Source organism: Pituophis catenifer, unplaced genomic scaffold (assembly GCF_029215685.1).
Source record: "Pituophis catenifer annectens isolate HBS135680 unplaced genomic scaffold, rPitCat1.0.hap2 SCAF_2, whole genome shotgun sequence".
Classification (NCBI taxonomy): Eukaryota; Metazoa; Chordata; class Lepidosauria; order Squamata; family Colubridae; genus Pituophis; species Pituophis catenifer.
In genome coordinates, this window is record NW_027256882.1 from 56,212,113 (window position 1) to 56,227,692 (window position 15,580).

At 39.3% G+C, this 15,580-nt stretch overlaps 1 protein-coding gene across 1 annotated transcript in view; it reads right to left on the reverse strand.

Annotated features, from left to right (window-relative positions):
* FOXP1 (forkhead box P1) overlaps positions 1-15,580 on the reverse strand; it is a 270,324-nt gene that overhangs the window by 242,976 nt on the left and 11,768 nt on the right. The gene's annotated exons all lie outside the window — the stretch shown is intronic.

Genomic DNA, 15,580 nt, shown 5'->3' on the forward strand with positions numbered 1-15,580 from the left:
GTGTGAAATGAGCTGCTTATAAGGGCTTCCAATTACAGAGTTAATGCTATTTTAATTTACAGAAAAGTTACTGATTTCTTGCAATTTACAAGTAAATCTGTCCTAAGTGGCAAATAGTAAATCTGACCTGCCTTCCAAAATTCACAGCTTCTTGTTGGGGTTACTGTTGTTTCAATAGTGACTATTCCTATTATGGCTATTATTTATAAATTTACATTATGTAAAATAATGTTGTTTCATACTGACTTTCTGTCTAGAGGAAACTAATTTCGGTGCTGCAAAACAGAACAATTCATTTTTCTCAAATCTGAGTTTCGTTTTTCTTTTGTGATGCAATGGTTAATGTTTATCCTCAACCACAGAAATTCAAGGGGGCATGGACCTGCAAGGGCACGATACCACCACCCAGAGTAAATTAGTTAGGTCATATTGAAGTCTCTTAACCCAACTCACTTCATAGGCTGGTGATAGAGATAAAATGAAAAGAGAGTCAGGTCTGAATTGTCTTGAGCTCTTAAGGAAAAGGCAGGATATAAACATAAGAAATGGAATTAATAAAATGCATTGAGATATTCAGTATATTTGGATTAATTTCAATCTGTCACCCTCACTGATGCTGAATGTTTGAGAATACAAGAGCAGCCATTACTCTTGATTAATGGAAGTTAGGATGTCAAAGGCTTCATTTTTTTGCTGGAAGCCAAAAGAAAGGGCAGGTATGCAGTGTTATGTGATAAAAATAATTGACTTTGGGGCAAGGTGTCATTAGGGAGGCTGATTACACCCAGCTCTGTTCTTTGTGACATCTGATTAGGAAATATCATGCATAATCTAAACGGATACTTGAATGTAGTGAGGTCCTTATGTTGATGATAAATCGTGATAAAATAAGAACCGCTGTGGTTGAAAAAATTCTTGGTTTGGGAAGCAAGAGAATTGCCTGCTGCAGATAGAGTTGCAATCAAACCTGAAGGAATGGATTCACAGTTTTGAGTGTTCCTGAATGCAATGTTGTGACTTTCAGGTAGATTCCTCAGCTATAAATCCCTATTATCAATTTAGGTTGGTACATCAGACCTTTATAAGCAGTCCCTCCCGCAATAAATTATAATTTCAATACAGAGATTCAGGCACTGATCACTTCAAGACTGAATTATCGTAATGCTTTTTTTTGGTGTGGAAATACCCTAGGAACTGGTCCAGAAGTTTCAACTAGTATAGAGTGCAGGAGCTAGATTATGAACTTTTTATAAATTCTAAATATTTAAATAATTACCACCTATTACATCAAAGAAGATCTGCCCCAAACTATTAATCTGGAAGTGATCCATATTCAAGGTGTTAGACGAAATCCTAAACAACTTTGGACCGATTACTGTTATTCCGTTTATTTTACTGTATTTATAATCCATACCAATCCCAAAGGAGTATGAGCGAGACACAATGTCAACAAAAATAACACGATAATAGCATGAATAGCTGAAATCAGAACAAAACTGAAAGGAAAAGTGAGCATAGAAAGTGAAAGTAAAACTCCAATCAGTTAACTATGACCAAAAGGACGCTGAAATAAAATGACGTTAAGCAGTTTATGGAATTGCAACAAAATGGGACTGCAAATATTCTTGGGCTGGGGGGTATGAAATTGGGGCTATTACAGGGAAAACCTGTTGTTGTCTCATCCAAATCCTGCAAATCTCATAACAGGAAGGCACTTTCAGCAGGTGCTTTTTGAATGGATAGATAGATTCTGTACTGGCAAGAGCACTGACTAACATTTTGTGCTGTGCTTATTTAGGGCTTTAAAGGAAATCACCACACTTTTTATTGGGCCCAGAAATTTCCTGCAAACCAGATATCATTTATGCTGCTTTGGTGTTTCCCATTCATTCATTCATCCATCAATCCTTGATGACGGATTTTGGAATCCCAAGAGGTGGCATGTTGCAAAGAGGGGGTTGAGGGTCTTTTTATCTAATTTCTTATCCAAAATTTTAAAGGTCTCTCAAAGGGGGGTAGGTGGGAGCGGGGTGGGTCATGTGGATTTGGGGGACAACCCACAGAGGGAGGAGTTAGAGGATGATTTTTTAAAGAGGAGGCCAGATCCGGCACAGAGTTATATCATAGGAAGTGCGGAGCTGGGAATGGAGGGGCTTAATACTTGTATGGAAGGAGGTTGTTCCAAAAAAGTTGTGATTGGGAGAGGCAGATGGTGGGAGCAGGGGGCCACATCATGTTAGGGGGGTACGCACCCGCTGTCTTCAAGCGGTAGCACGCTCCGACCCCCAAGGCTCTTCTTGTTCCCTGGGTTGCTCAGAATCTCAGGGTCCTGGCCTTAGGCTGATGTTATGCAACGTCAGGTCTGCGGTTAACAAAGCCCCCCTCATTTGTGAACTAATTCAGGAAGTGAAAGCGGACCTGGCGGATATTACAGAGACCTGGTTGGGCCATGAAGGGGGAGTCCCCCTCGTAGAGATGTGCCCACCAGGTTTCCGCACATTCCATCAGCCAAGGGCACTGGGTAGGGGTGGGGGGTGCCGGTTATTATAAAGGAGGGTCTTGATCCTAAGGAGGCCACTGTTCTTCAGACAACCGGATGTGAATCCCTCCTCGTGAAGTGGGGTCATGGGTTACAGATGGGCCTGCTGATTACGTACCTGGCTCCCTGCCACGTGGCAGCAGCCCTGCCTGAGCTCCTCAACGTAATAGCCGGGGTGGCGGTTGAGACTCCTAGGCTTCTGGTCATGGGAGATTTCAACCTGTCGTCCATCACTGAAATGTCTGAGGTAGCTCAAGAGTTCATGGCTTCCATGACGGACATGGACCTGACCCAGTTAGTTCATGGCCCTACTCACACGGGGGGAAACACTCTGGACTTGGTCTTTGTATCTGACCAGTGGTTGAATGGTCTAGATATAGGGGATATAGTTATCGAACCCTTGTCATGGTCAGACCATTCTCTCCTTAGGCTTGACTTTCTGTCCGCTACACCCCACTGCAGGGAGGCGGAACCGATTAAGTGGTTCCGCCCCAGGCGCCTGATGGATCCTGATAGGTTCCAGATGGAGCTTGGGCCATTTCCTGAGACTCTAGCTCACAACTCGATTGAAGACCTGGTGGCAGCCTGGGATAGGATGGCCGCTAATGCTTTGGATCGGGTTGTGCCTTTGCGGCCTCTGACGGCGTTGAAATTGCCCGGCTCCTTGGTTTTCCGAGGAGCTGAGGGAAATGAAGCACCGGAAAAGACGCCTAGAGAATAGTTGGAGAGCCAGTCGTTTCGAATATGACCGAACACTGGTGAGGTCTCATATTAAGACCTACTTAGTGGCAATAGCAGCGGCAAAATGTAACTATTTTTCCGCTCTTATCGGCAGAAAATCGCCCAGCCGCCTTGTTTAGGGTGACCCGCTCCCTTCTCCACCTGGCAGCACGGGAAGACCCCTTGCAAGGTTGAGCTGAGGACTTTGCACAATATCTGCACGAAAAAATCGCTCAAATTCGGGAAGGCTTGGACTCTGACTGAGTGGGTTCAGACGGAGTAATGGAGGCGGGTCTTAAGGATGTTATTTGGGATGGGTTTGAGCCTGTGACTCCTGAAGACGTGGACAGGTTACTGGGGAAGTTGAATGCGACCACATGTTTATTGGACCCGTGCCCCTCCTGGTTGGTACTGGCTTCCCGAGAGGTCACACGGGGCTGGCTCCAGAGGATTATAAATGCTTCTTTGAGTGAGGGTTTCTTGCCTTCTGCCTTGAAAGAGGCGGTGGTGAGGCCCCTCCTCAAGAAGCCCTCTCTGGACCCAGCTGTTTTAGCAAACTACCGTCCAATCTCCAACCTTCGCTTTGTGGCAAAGGTTGTTGAGTGTGGTGGCACAGCAACTCCCGCAGTACCTGGATGAAACTATCTACCTAGATCCATTCCAGTCTGGCTTCAGCCTGGTTACAGCACTGAAACGACATTGGTCGCATTGGTTGATGATCTCTGGAGAGCTCGGGATAGGGGTTGCTCCTCTATCCTGGTCCTATTAGATCTCTCAGCGGCTTTTGACACCATCGACCATGGTAACTTGCTGCGCCGACTGGAGGGGCTGGGAGTGGGAGGCACTGTTTTACGGTAGTTCTCCTCCAATCTCTCCGACCGGTCGCAGTCTGTGCTGAAAGGAAGGCAGAGGTCGACTTCAAGACACCTTATTTGTGGGGTGCCGCAAAGGTCGGTCCTTTCACCTCTTCTGTTCAACATTTATGTGAAGCCGCTGGGTGAGCTCATCTGTGGTTTTGGGGTGCAGTGCCATCTTTACGCTGATGATACTCAGCTGTACATCTCCACCCCAGACCACCCCAATGATGCCCTTACAGTGATGTCCCAGTGCCTCGAGGCAGTGCGGATCTGGATGGGGAGAAACAGGCTCCGATTCAATCCTTCCAAGACCAAGTGGCTGTGGCTGCCGGCGTCCCGATATAGCCAGCTTATACCATCGCTAACTATTGGGGGCGAGTCATTGGCCCCCACGGAGAGGGCTTGCAACTTGGGTGTCCTCCTGGACACGTGGCTGTCTTTAGAAGAGCATATGACGGCCGTGGCCAGAGGAGCTTTCTCTCAGGTTTGCCTGATTCTCCAGTTGCGTCCCTTTCTGGATCGGGACTCCTTATGCACAGTCACTCATGCCCTCGTCACTTCCCGACTGGACTACTGTAATGCTCTCTACATGGGGCTCCCCTTAAGGTGCACCTGGAGGCTCCAACTGGTCCAGAATGCGGCCGCGCGGGTGATTATGGGAGCGATATGGTGCTCACATGTAACACCTCTCTTACGTGAGCTGCACTGGCTTCCGGTGGTCTTCCGAGTGCACTTCAACGTGTTGGTTCTTACCTTTAAAGTGCTCCATGGCTTAGGACCTGGGTACCTACGAGACCACCTTCTGCAACCTATAACCTCCCACCAACTAGTACGCTCCTACAGAGTGGGCCTCCTCAGGGTGCCATCAATAAAGCAATGTTGACTGGTGGTTCCCAGGGGGAGAGCCTTCTCTGTGGGGGCACCCACCCTTTGGAACAGGATACCCCCAAGGATACGAATGATCCCAGATCTCCGTACTTTCCGTCGTGCACTAAAGACCTTTCTGTTTCACCAAGCCGGACTGGCATAAATTTTCAAATTGTCTAAATTCTATGCTGATGATCTTAACTGATGAGCCAATTTGGTTTAATTATTTTAAATTGTTTTTATTTCACATTATATGTATGTTATTCTGACTGTTCACCGCCCTGAGTCCTTCGGGAGAAGGGTGGTATAAAAATTAATTAATTAATTAATTAAATAAATAAATATAATCATCATCATCATCATCATCATCCATCCACCCATCCATCTTTCTTCCTTCCTTTCTTTCTTTCCCATCCATCCATCCATCCATCATCCATCCATCCATCCATCCATCCATCCATCCATCCATCCATCCATCCATCCATCTATCTATCTATCTATCTATCTATCTATCTATCTATCTATCTATCTATCTATCTCACTTGTTAACCACTCTACTCTATCACAAATATGGATAAGCTAGTCTAGTTTTCTTTTATCCTATTTTAAAATTGCTTTGTGGATATATATATAAATTAACAAAGACTAAAACTGAAACAAAACTTTGAATTCCATACCTCAGTGCAAGATTTTCATGGCAGAATAAAGTTTAAAACAAACATTATAAACACTTCAATAACATACTAACATAAAAAGGGTCAATGTTTCCAGCAAAACTTCATACGTATTTCAAACATTGCTTTGCTTTAAATATCACATCGTTAGAAAAAAAATCTGTATTTCAACAATTCAAATTCTAGGCAAAATTAATTATCTAGTGTTGTATCTACTCTTTAAATCAAGCCATGATTTGCATTAAAGTAATCTAAAATATAAACCGTGATTTTGAACTGCCCGTTTTCATTTTCACATGCCATTTTAAGGCAAAAGAATGGTTTGCCAATTCACACATCATATATGTCATACAATTGCTCATTAATTTGTTATAATTTGATTTTACATCATTACCAATGAAAGTATGTGTTCCATGTGGTATATGTTATGTGCGTTAACTCATATATTTTAGAATTAGCAGAAACCAGCATATGCTAAGAAACATCATAAGATGTTTATTAATAAGAAAGACAATTTTTGAACTGTTTCTGTAGACAGTATTAATCATGGTAAACCTCTACATTCCATTATGCCTCATACATGTAGGAACATGCATTTTGCCATTAAGAAGGACAAAAGGTGGATACTTTGCTACAAAAAAGAGCTTAGCTCAAGTTTATTTTGTCTGTCATACAAACAAACAGGGACTAAGAAAAGGAAACTTACAAGCGTAAGTTGCATCTAGTTGCTCATATCAATTGAACTGAGAGAAAGTTCAAGTATTAAAACATCATTCTATTTGAAAAAAAATATGCACAGACTGTCCCAGAGATGGCACTATTTAATGGAAGGAACCTGGAGTGTGCCAACTCTGCCAGCATATACAAGTTGGGTACAAACCATGGGAAATATGTTGTTCCTCAAATGACCTGGCCATATCAAGCCTTCATTGATTCAAAGATTCCCAAACTGGCTGTCCTGAAACATTTTAGATCTTGTGTGTCCGACTCACAGCCGACGACAATTCCTCTTCACTCAATGCAGCCCAGGCAAACCAAAAGATTGAACACCTATGCTTTAGATTATGATTGCTATGCATTTCCACTATTAGGTTTGCTGGTGAGAGATTATGGGATTTGTAGTTCAAAACTTCTGGAGGGCTTGGAGGGAGCCATATCAACATGAGTAACTTGGTCTTTACTCAGGTTGCAACCTGGATACTGACTGGGAGTAAAAACCATTTAACAAATTACATGTACAATTCAGACAGATTATTCATTTGATTATTCCAGAAAACTGTTTTCAGCTGGAAAAAGGTCAGGCTGCTGATTTTCTTTAAGTAGCTCCAATTGTCTTTCTATTCTGTTTTGGTTCCCCCCCTCCCCCCCAAGCATCCCAAGTTTTGCTTCTCTGCAACATTTGAAGAGAGTCCCTTATTTTGAGAAGTAATTTATTTTGTTTATAACATTACTTTTGAAATCCCATGTATGCATTAATTTTTAATTTGGTTTAGGAACTGCCTGATTCCAAACTAAATCTGGGGAAGTCGTAACATAAAAAATAAATAAATACCGAAGCACTACAGAATAAAACAAGTTGGGATAGGCTCATTCTGTACAAAAGCCTACCCAATAAGGTGCTCCAAGCAACTTAATCCAAGGCGTTGGACAAACGCGTAAATTGGTAAATGGATAAAGAGCCACATGGATTTCTGGTGGGGATCTTATCCCAAAGGGCAGGTGCCACAAGGCATGTTTCTCTGTCCCCAGAAATGGCACTATTTAATGGAAGGAACCTGGAGTGTGCCAACTCTGCCAGCATATACAAGTTGGGTACAAACCATGGGAAATAGGCTGCTCCTCAAATGGCCTGGCCCTATGCCACTTAGGGTTATTATAGATGATGACCAGCATGTGGAATCGCACCTGGAACACAACCTGCAAACAAAGTCCATCTAGGAAGAGGATCCTCATGTCAGGTTTTTTTTATGACAAATTTTCTTTGCTGAAAAAAATGTAAGTTACCAACACAGTATTTTGAACAGATATTGAGAGATAAATGTATGCAGTGCTATAATGGAGCTCATAATTCCTTGACACCAGAAGTACTGGCGAACCAAGAAACACATTGATAAGGAAAATGATTCTGGAATTGTTCTGGGAACATTAAATTGCAGGAGAGAAATATCACATTCAACTATATTACTATCAAAATATTATCATAGCTCTGGGCTCTTTTTGGTCATGCAGGACCACAGAAAAAAGACCACGAAACTACTAAAATACATATAATGGAACTTATGTTTGGGATTTGTATGTCTGAATGCACACATCTTCTATTGCTTGAAAAAAATCCATACCAAATACTTATGCTCTGTCATCTCTGGTGAAATCATAAGAAAATGTCAATTATATAAAATGAGTACTTCATTACTAGTCAAATCTCTAGATCATGATGCATAATAATTGAAAAGATAGAATGAAGAGCAATTCCATAGGAGATCTGAGAAGCCATGTGATAAGGTGGCAGGAATACAAATTTTCTTCAAGTAGCCTGCCATGTTTTGATGAAGTAGCTTTAAGTGGTCTTATTTTGTACAGAATCTAAAGATCTAAGTGGAGAGAATTTTGAGAACAAGTTTGGCTAAACTTTTAGGAACCAGGATTTTGCAACATTTGCTAATGAAATTTTTACCATTTTTCAGTTTTGTGGGAATGCTAGTTCTGTTTCTGTGGTGCATCAGTGGTGGGTTTCAAATTTTTTTACTACCGGTTCTGTGGGTGTGGCTTGCTGGGTGTGGCGTGGCTTGGTGGGCATGGCAGGGGAGGGTTACTGTTAAATCTCCATTCCCTCTCCAATCCAGGGAAAGGTTACTGCAAAATCCCCATTTCCTCCCGATCAGCTGGGACTTGGGAGGCAGAGAATAGATGGGGGCGGGGCCAGTTCTACCAGTTCTCCGAACTACTCAAAATTTCCACTACCGGTTCTCCAGAACTGGTCAGAACCTGCTGAAACCCACCTCTGGTGTGTATGTATATATGTATACACACAGAGACACACAATACAGACTGGTATTTGTTTTTACTGAAATCCAGTTGCAAAGTAACACATATAAATGTCTCATACAAACAACAGAAAAGCAAAAATGATGAAATGTGCACTCTTTCAAGAAAACCACTGGCTTTTTGTACTTACATCCTGACATGCAGATGCAAGGGTTTAAGTTGTTTGGTCTGATCACAATGCACTTTCGTTATTTGGTCTTCCGTACCCCACCCATCCTCAAGCACTTATGATGACAGAGTTTGTGGTGGCTGCCTCCAGGTTGTTTTAGTTAGAGATTGACAAAAAATAGAGCCTCATATGCAAACAGTGCATAAGGGAATTGGGACAAAAATTCAAGGGAGCAAGAACGACACATAACATGGAAGGAATGAGTGCTTTTTCTTTGAATTGCAACTCATTGTAGCTACCCATTTGAAGACTTAAGCAAGCCAACCAATTTAAAGTATGTATGCTGAAGTTAGGTATTTCATATTTTTCTCTGAAGTGCTTACTCAATGCACTCTTAAGCAATAGAAAGGTTAACAAATATACTTATTTTTGTTCATGGAGTAATAATGAAACTTACAAACTCTTATCTAGGAATAGACTCATAAGTAATAGTGCATTGTCAAACAAGCCTCCTTATTGCAATTTTACTGCAATAAGGCTATTTTATTGACATCATACAGATGATTGGAAAATAAAATGCTATAAATGATTTATTTGTATGCATGCCTTTAAGCCATATTAAAATAGTTTGATCAGCTGCTCTATGCTTTTACACTTAACATTCAAAGTAGGGAAGGCAGGAAAAAAAATCAAAGGTACAAATATAGTTTAGGCAAAATCTGGCTCAAAAACAGTAACTGTGAGAGGGACCTTGGAGTCCTGGTGGACGATCACTTAAACATGAACCAACAGTGTGCAGCAGCCGCCAAAAAAAATCTAATACAATGCTTGGTTGTATAAACTGAGGCACAGAATCAAAATCGCATGAAATGTTTGTACCAGTTTATAAATCCTTAGTAAGACTACACCTGGAATACTGCATCCAGTTTTGGTCACCACATTACAAAAAAAGATGTTGAGTCTTTGAAAAAGTGCAAAGAAGAGCAACTAAGATGATTGGGGGCCTGGAGAAAACAACGTATGAAGAACTGTTGCAGGAATTGGTTATGGTCAGTCTAGAAAAAAAGTACTGGGGGTGACATGATAGCAGTATTTCCGTATTTGAGAGGCTGCCACAAAGAAGAGGGGGGCAATTTATTTTCCAAAGCACCAGAAGGCAAGACAAGAAACAATGGATGGAAACCAATCAAGGAGAGAAGCAAACCTGGAATTAAGGAGAAACTTTCTAATAGTGACAATTAACCAGTGGAACAGCTTTGCCTTCAGAAGTTGCAGGTGCTTCATCACTGCAGGTTTTTAAGAAAAGACTGGATAGCCATCTATCTGAAATGGTATAGAGTCTCCTGCTTGAGCAGGGGATTGGTCTGGAAGACCTTTAAGGTCCCCTTCCAGCTCTACTTTGATTGATTGATTGACTGAGTTATGGTCCTTACTTCTAAAAAAAAAGATGTGCTGCATTGCCCCAATGATCACCAAGTCATCTATCAACAATGGGGCAATACCTTGATTTCTACTCTCACAGGGTTCTTGTTTCACCCCTGACAATCACCAATGGCTCAAAAGAAGAAATATATCCACTACCATTCTAAACATAGAAAGTGCTTTAAATCAATAATGTGTAATTTTATTCTCTCAAATTTTTTACCATTATTGTTCTGTTGAATCATCAAACAAATCTGTAGTTAAGCAAGTAGAAAACCTCTTTAACTTTACTCCTCTGTTTCCTTCAAGAACATTTAAGTCACATGGGGGAATATATTTTTCAAGAGCTGAAATGACTCCAGGCAAGCATATTTTGTGGGGTAAGTTCAAAGTGGGAAAGGTCCCCCTCCCCAGCAAATCCTCCCTAGCTCCTGATATGCATGTCCCAAATCCTATGTACATTCTGTTCACAAATTTATACTTTTCATTTGCCTTTCATTTACAAGTATATGTGCCATTCCAATGCTGACACACTCCCACACAGTGAAAAGGCTTTTTAAAAATCTCTCCACTCATATCAGTGGAGAGTACTATTAAGCTTGATTGGAGTCTTCGGAAAAACTTTTCAAGGAAAAATTGTCCAACTGCTAAAGGGGAGGTTGGCATTTCTCTCCACAACACTGACACGCATCAAACATGCTTTTTGTATAGCTAGGTTGTAATTAGGCTGCCTTAAGTGACCTCTAGGCAGAAAAATGGGATAAAAACAGAATAAATAATAAATAAAATAGCCTCGACCTACATCAAGAGAAGCTATGCACAATTCTTATGGTGATCATAAGTGAGAAGTGGTCCCTATCATTAATTTCAACTACTTCTCTAGGCCCAGAGAGAAGAAAATTAGAGGAGAATTTTGAGACCAAATCCCCATCCCTCAATTAAAACTGATTGATATACTGGTAATGCTAACATCAACAGATTAAAATATCTCTTGATAGCTGTTTGTATTCAGTTTCTGTGTTTTAATTGTTTTTTTATTATTGTTCACTATTCAGAATCACTGATTTGAGATGAGCAGTTATACAAACTGAACAAATGAATGAATGAATGAATTCTACACTATGGCTTGGAAAAAACCCTACTTACCAGATGCAGGGAACACCAACACTGTTAAATAAATATCTGTATAGGAAAGGTACAGATGTGTATATGGGTGTGTACATTCCTTATCTACATTGCCACTGCACAAATTAAACAATTATTGACTTGATTTTTATAGCTGCCCATCTCATGTACGTGTCTCTAGGTGGCTTACAATAAAATAGTTAAAATACACAGTATAAAAATAAAAACACAGCAGCTGAGAGTCATAAAAATAATTCTCATCAAAGCCAAGAGACAAGCTGAATCACACCCTCAAGGCCCCAGTTTGAGGCCCTTACAAAAAGGCATCAGGATTGGGGCTGATATATTATCTCAGATGGAATGATCCCTCCTTCCCCTCCCCCAGGGCAGAAGCCATGCAGAAAAGGCTATCCTTCCGGGTTGGGCAAGCCAATGCTCATTAACCACTGGGATCCAGAATATGTCTCTCCTGCCAGACCAGAAAGGGTTAAAAAAAATATTCAATGGGAGTCAGCTGTGCTTTAGAAAATTTGTAGTTATCAGTTATCACTTTCACGCTGATTACGGGACAGGATGTAGTTCACATCATTCTGTGCTTTTTTGCCTGTTCAAATTTGTTGATGTTGATAGAAATTGTACCATCAAAGAACTTTTCTTCTTCTTGCCTTGCCTCAAAATTCCTACCCTTAAGGAGAGGATTTAACAGAAGGGGACAATGACATCTTTTGACTAACTTAAAATTAATAACTCTTAATCTAAAGATGAAGTCATTGCATACAAACTAGATAGGATAATATTTTATGGTCAACAAAAGATGCAATCTACTTCTTTCAGAGGTTAGAAAATTTTGTGCATGCATACACAAATACCAACCAACCACAACCCACAAAATTTCTAAGTTGTTTTAAGTAGATTTGAAGTGCATCTATTATTTTTTTACAGCAGTTTAATAATCAGAACTGGAAGCTAGACTTATGCACACTTATCACGAAATCCAAAGAGAGGATTTAAAAATTATTATTCATGTAAGAGACAAATTACTATCCTATTTTACTACCTGATGTTTTCTCCTTTTGTTTCTAAAACTGCAGGTTGATTATTTATTTTAAAATTACCTACTTGTAATCATTAAAAACAAATCTCATTCCCAAGGCTGGTTGGAAGTCAAAGTCTTCCAGGCAATAATTGCAGTTCAATAAACACAATCGTAGATGCAAAAGTTATGTTCCTAGACAGCCAATTATTTCAATACTATGCAGCTTCATTTGGAAAATTGCATCTGAAGGTATAGGATGCATTTTACTTTTAAAGGAAAGACAAAAACAATCAAAATCTAGAAAAAAATAAAATTTTAATTCTTAAAGGATCATATGAACAGAGAACTGAAATAATCAATAAATCTTATATTTTGAAGTTCTGAATAAAATTGTGAAGATATGTTTATTCTATGCCATGTTTCCCTTAAATTATTCTTCCCACCCACATTTCCCTTTTTTTAAAAAAAACATTCCCTAGTCGTCTTATTCAAATTCAGATTTAAATAGGCAGCCTAATACAAGCTACATTGGTTAAAAAAAAAATAAAGGGAATCCTTAACTTACAACATTTCGTTTAGTGACCCTTCAAAATTATGACGGTACTGAAAAAAAGTGATTTATTATCGTTTTTCACATTTACGACCATTGTCGCATCCTCATAGTCATGTAATCAAAATTCAGGTGCTGGGCAACTGACTCATATTTATGACCCTTACAGTGTTTTGGGGTCATGTGATCCCCTTTTGCAAACTTCTGACAAGCAAAAGCAATAAGCCAGATTCACTTAATGACTGCGTTACTAACTTAACAATTGCAGTGATTCACTTAATAACTGTGGCAAGAAAGGTCATAAAATGAGGCAAAACTCACTTGACAAATGTTTCACTTAACAACAGAAATGTTGGGCTCAATTGTGGTCATAAGTCGAGGACTACCTGTATACCTGCATGAATTTTATGCAATTTAAGTTAGTATTTTGATTTATATCAACTGAACTACAGACAGTGTAACAAATGTTGGCCTTTGTAAAATTCTCAAATGCTGATCCCATCCAAAAGATATCCAGATGAGAAGATCTACATTGGACACATCCACCCTATAATGCAATTAGGCAGCAGACATTCTGCTTCTGCTTTTATCATTTTAAAGCTATCCTGGTTGATAGCTATTAGTACAACTTTCAGCAAGGAATCATTTTCACTCTTCTCTGTGATGATGGACTTCCATTTTCTCTGTGATGATGGACTTCCATTTATTTGTCTTGAATACTCTCCAGTTGTAGATTAATTTGCCTCAGACCAATACAGCATTTTAAACATCTTTATTATCAGTAGGTACCCTCTACCCATTTGCAGTTTTGGTATGATAGAAAGTTGAACAAGTTTCATCTTTTACAGATAAAATATATTATTCTGGCCACCTGATGGAGCTGACTGCCCTTTTCTTCAACTTATTTCCAACTCCACAATGCCCAATTTAAATTTATTTATTTATCATAACTACAAGCAGTATCTTCAACATGATCACATCTGTTATATTCTGTCATATTCCTAATCATTCCTAAATTCAAATCAATGGGGAAGCCAGATTCATTTAACAACCGTGTTACTAACTTAACAACTGCAGTGATTCACTTAACAACTATGGCAAGAAAGGTCGTAAATGGGACATAATTCATTTAATAAATGTCTCCCTTAGTAATTTTGGGCTTAATTGTGGTAGTAAATCAAGGACTACCTATATTTCTATCATATCAATATCATTCCTGTTATGTACTGAGGCTTTCTGAGGATTAAGCTCACGATTTCATATCTGTGATCAGTTTCTGAACCCTCAATTTTAAGGTACAATCATTTAGGTTATCAAAAACATTATCCTTTGTAGTATATGCTTACTTAATCTATATAAAGGAAATTAGGTCTATTTTAATACTTTCCCTTAATTTGATTTTCTAACTCAAAAACAGCAAGAACCTATCACTCAGGTAGATGATAACATATTCTAAATTGCTTCTGGGATACAGTCTTGTCATCTATTCCCAGTCAGCGAAGAAAATATATTCTTCAAGACTAATAAACAAACATGCCTTCTTTGAAAACACCAATGTTTTTCCTTTGTTCTTCAGACAAAATCTGTTTCAAAAAGGGATAGAGATTCATTCTTTATGTTCCCTCAATGGACATAAACATTTATTTTAAACTGAAGTCTTCCAATTCTCCTATTACGTAGAAAATGCTATAGTTATTAATATACACAATGTTAAATCAATCTGGCTGCCATATATACATACATGCAAGAATAACATATTTTCAGTTCCCTTTGGATTATTTCAATTATTTTAGAAGAATCTAAATTAAAGCACCCTCAGTAGATGGAATAAATCTAGCTTCTGCTTAAACATGCTGCATGAAGAGAAACATCTCCTTTGATTATTGATTACACTATTAATATAGTGTTATTAATACATTTCCTTGTTTTTTAAACTTTCAACCAGCATAGATCAAGTATTGATCTTTTTCTGCATGACATTCATTCATGTCCTAGAAATATGTTCTCATCTTCCTCCTTTGTCACCTTCTACCAAAGCTAAACACATTCCCAAGTTCACAAGACTTAGCTTCCAATCCATTCACTATTCTTTACACTTGCCCCCCCAAAATCTGTCTTAAAATGTGTTACCCATAATTAGACTACAACACTGAAATAGGAACTGACAAATGCAGAATAAAGTGAAAATATTGTTTCCACTGATTTGGAAACAATACCAAAACTGAAGCAGTTTAAAATTGTACTTGATTTTTTTTTTTTGGAAATCATATCATACCAGTGATTCATATTCTGCTTATAGTCAAGCACAATTCAAGTATTCCTCTTGCTTAATGAATCTGAAAGAGTTTTCTGACATTACTTGCTCATACTGACAACTCAACACACTGAACAAGTAGTATTTCAGGAAAATTTCTTCTGACAACTTTTCTGAACATGAATGTTGACTCTATCTCAATACCACCCATGAGGATCTCTACTTGTATAATAGCAACTGTTTTGTACCAGATTACAAGTTACTATTTATATATTTATATTTTGTTGTTTCTTGACCACCCATCTCTTTCAATGAGGGACTCTAGGCAGTGTAGTCTATACATAGACTATAGAGTTTGAGGGGTCCTTGGAGCTCTCTGAAC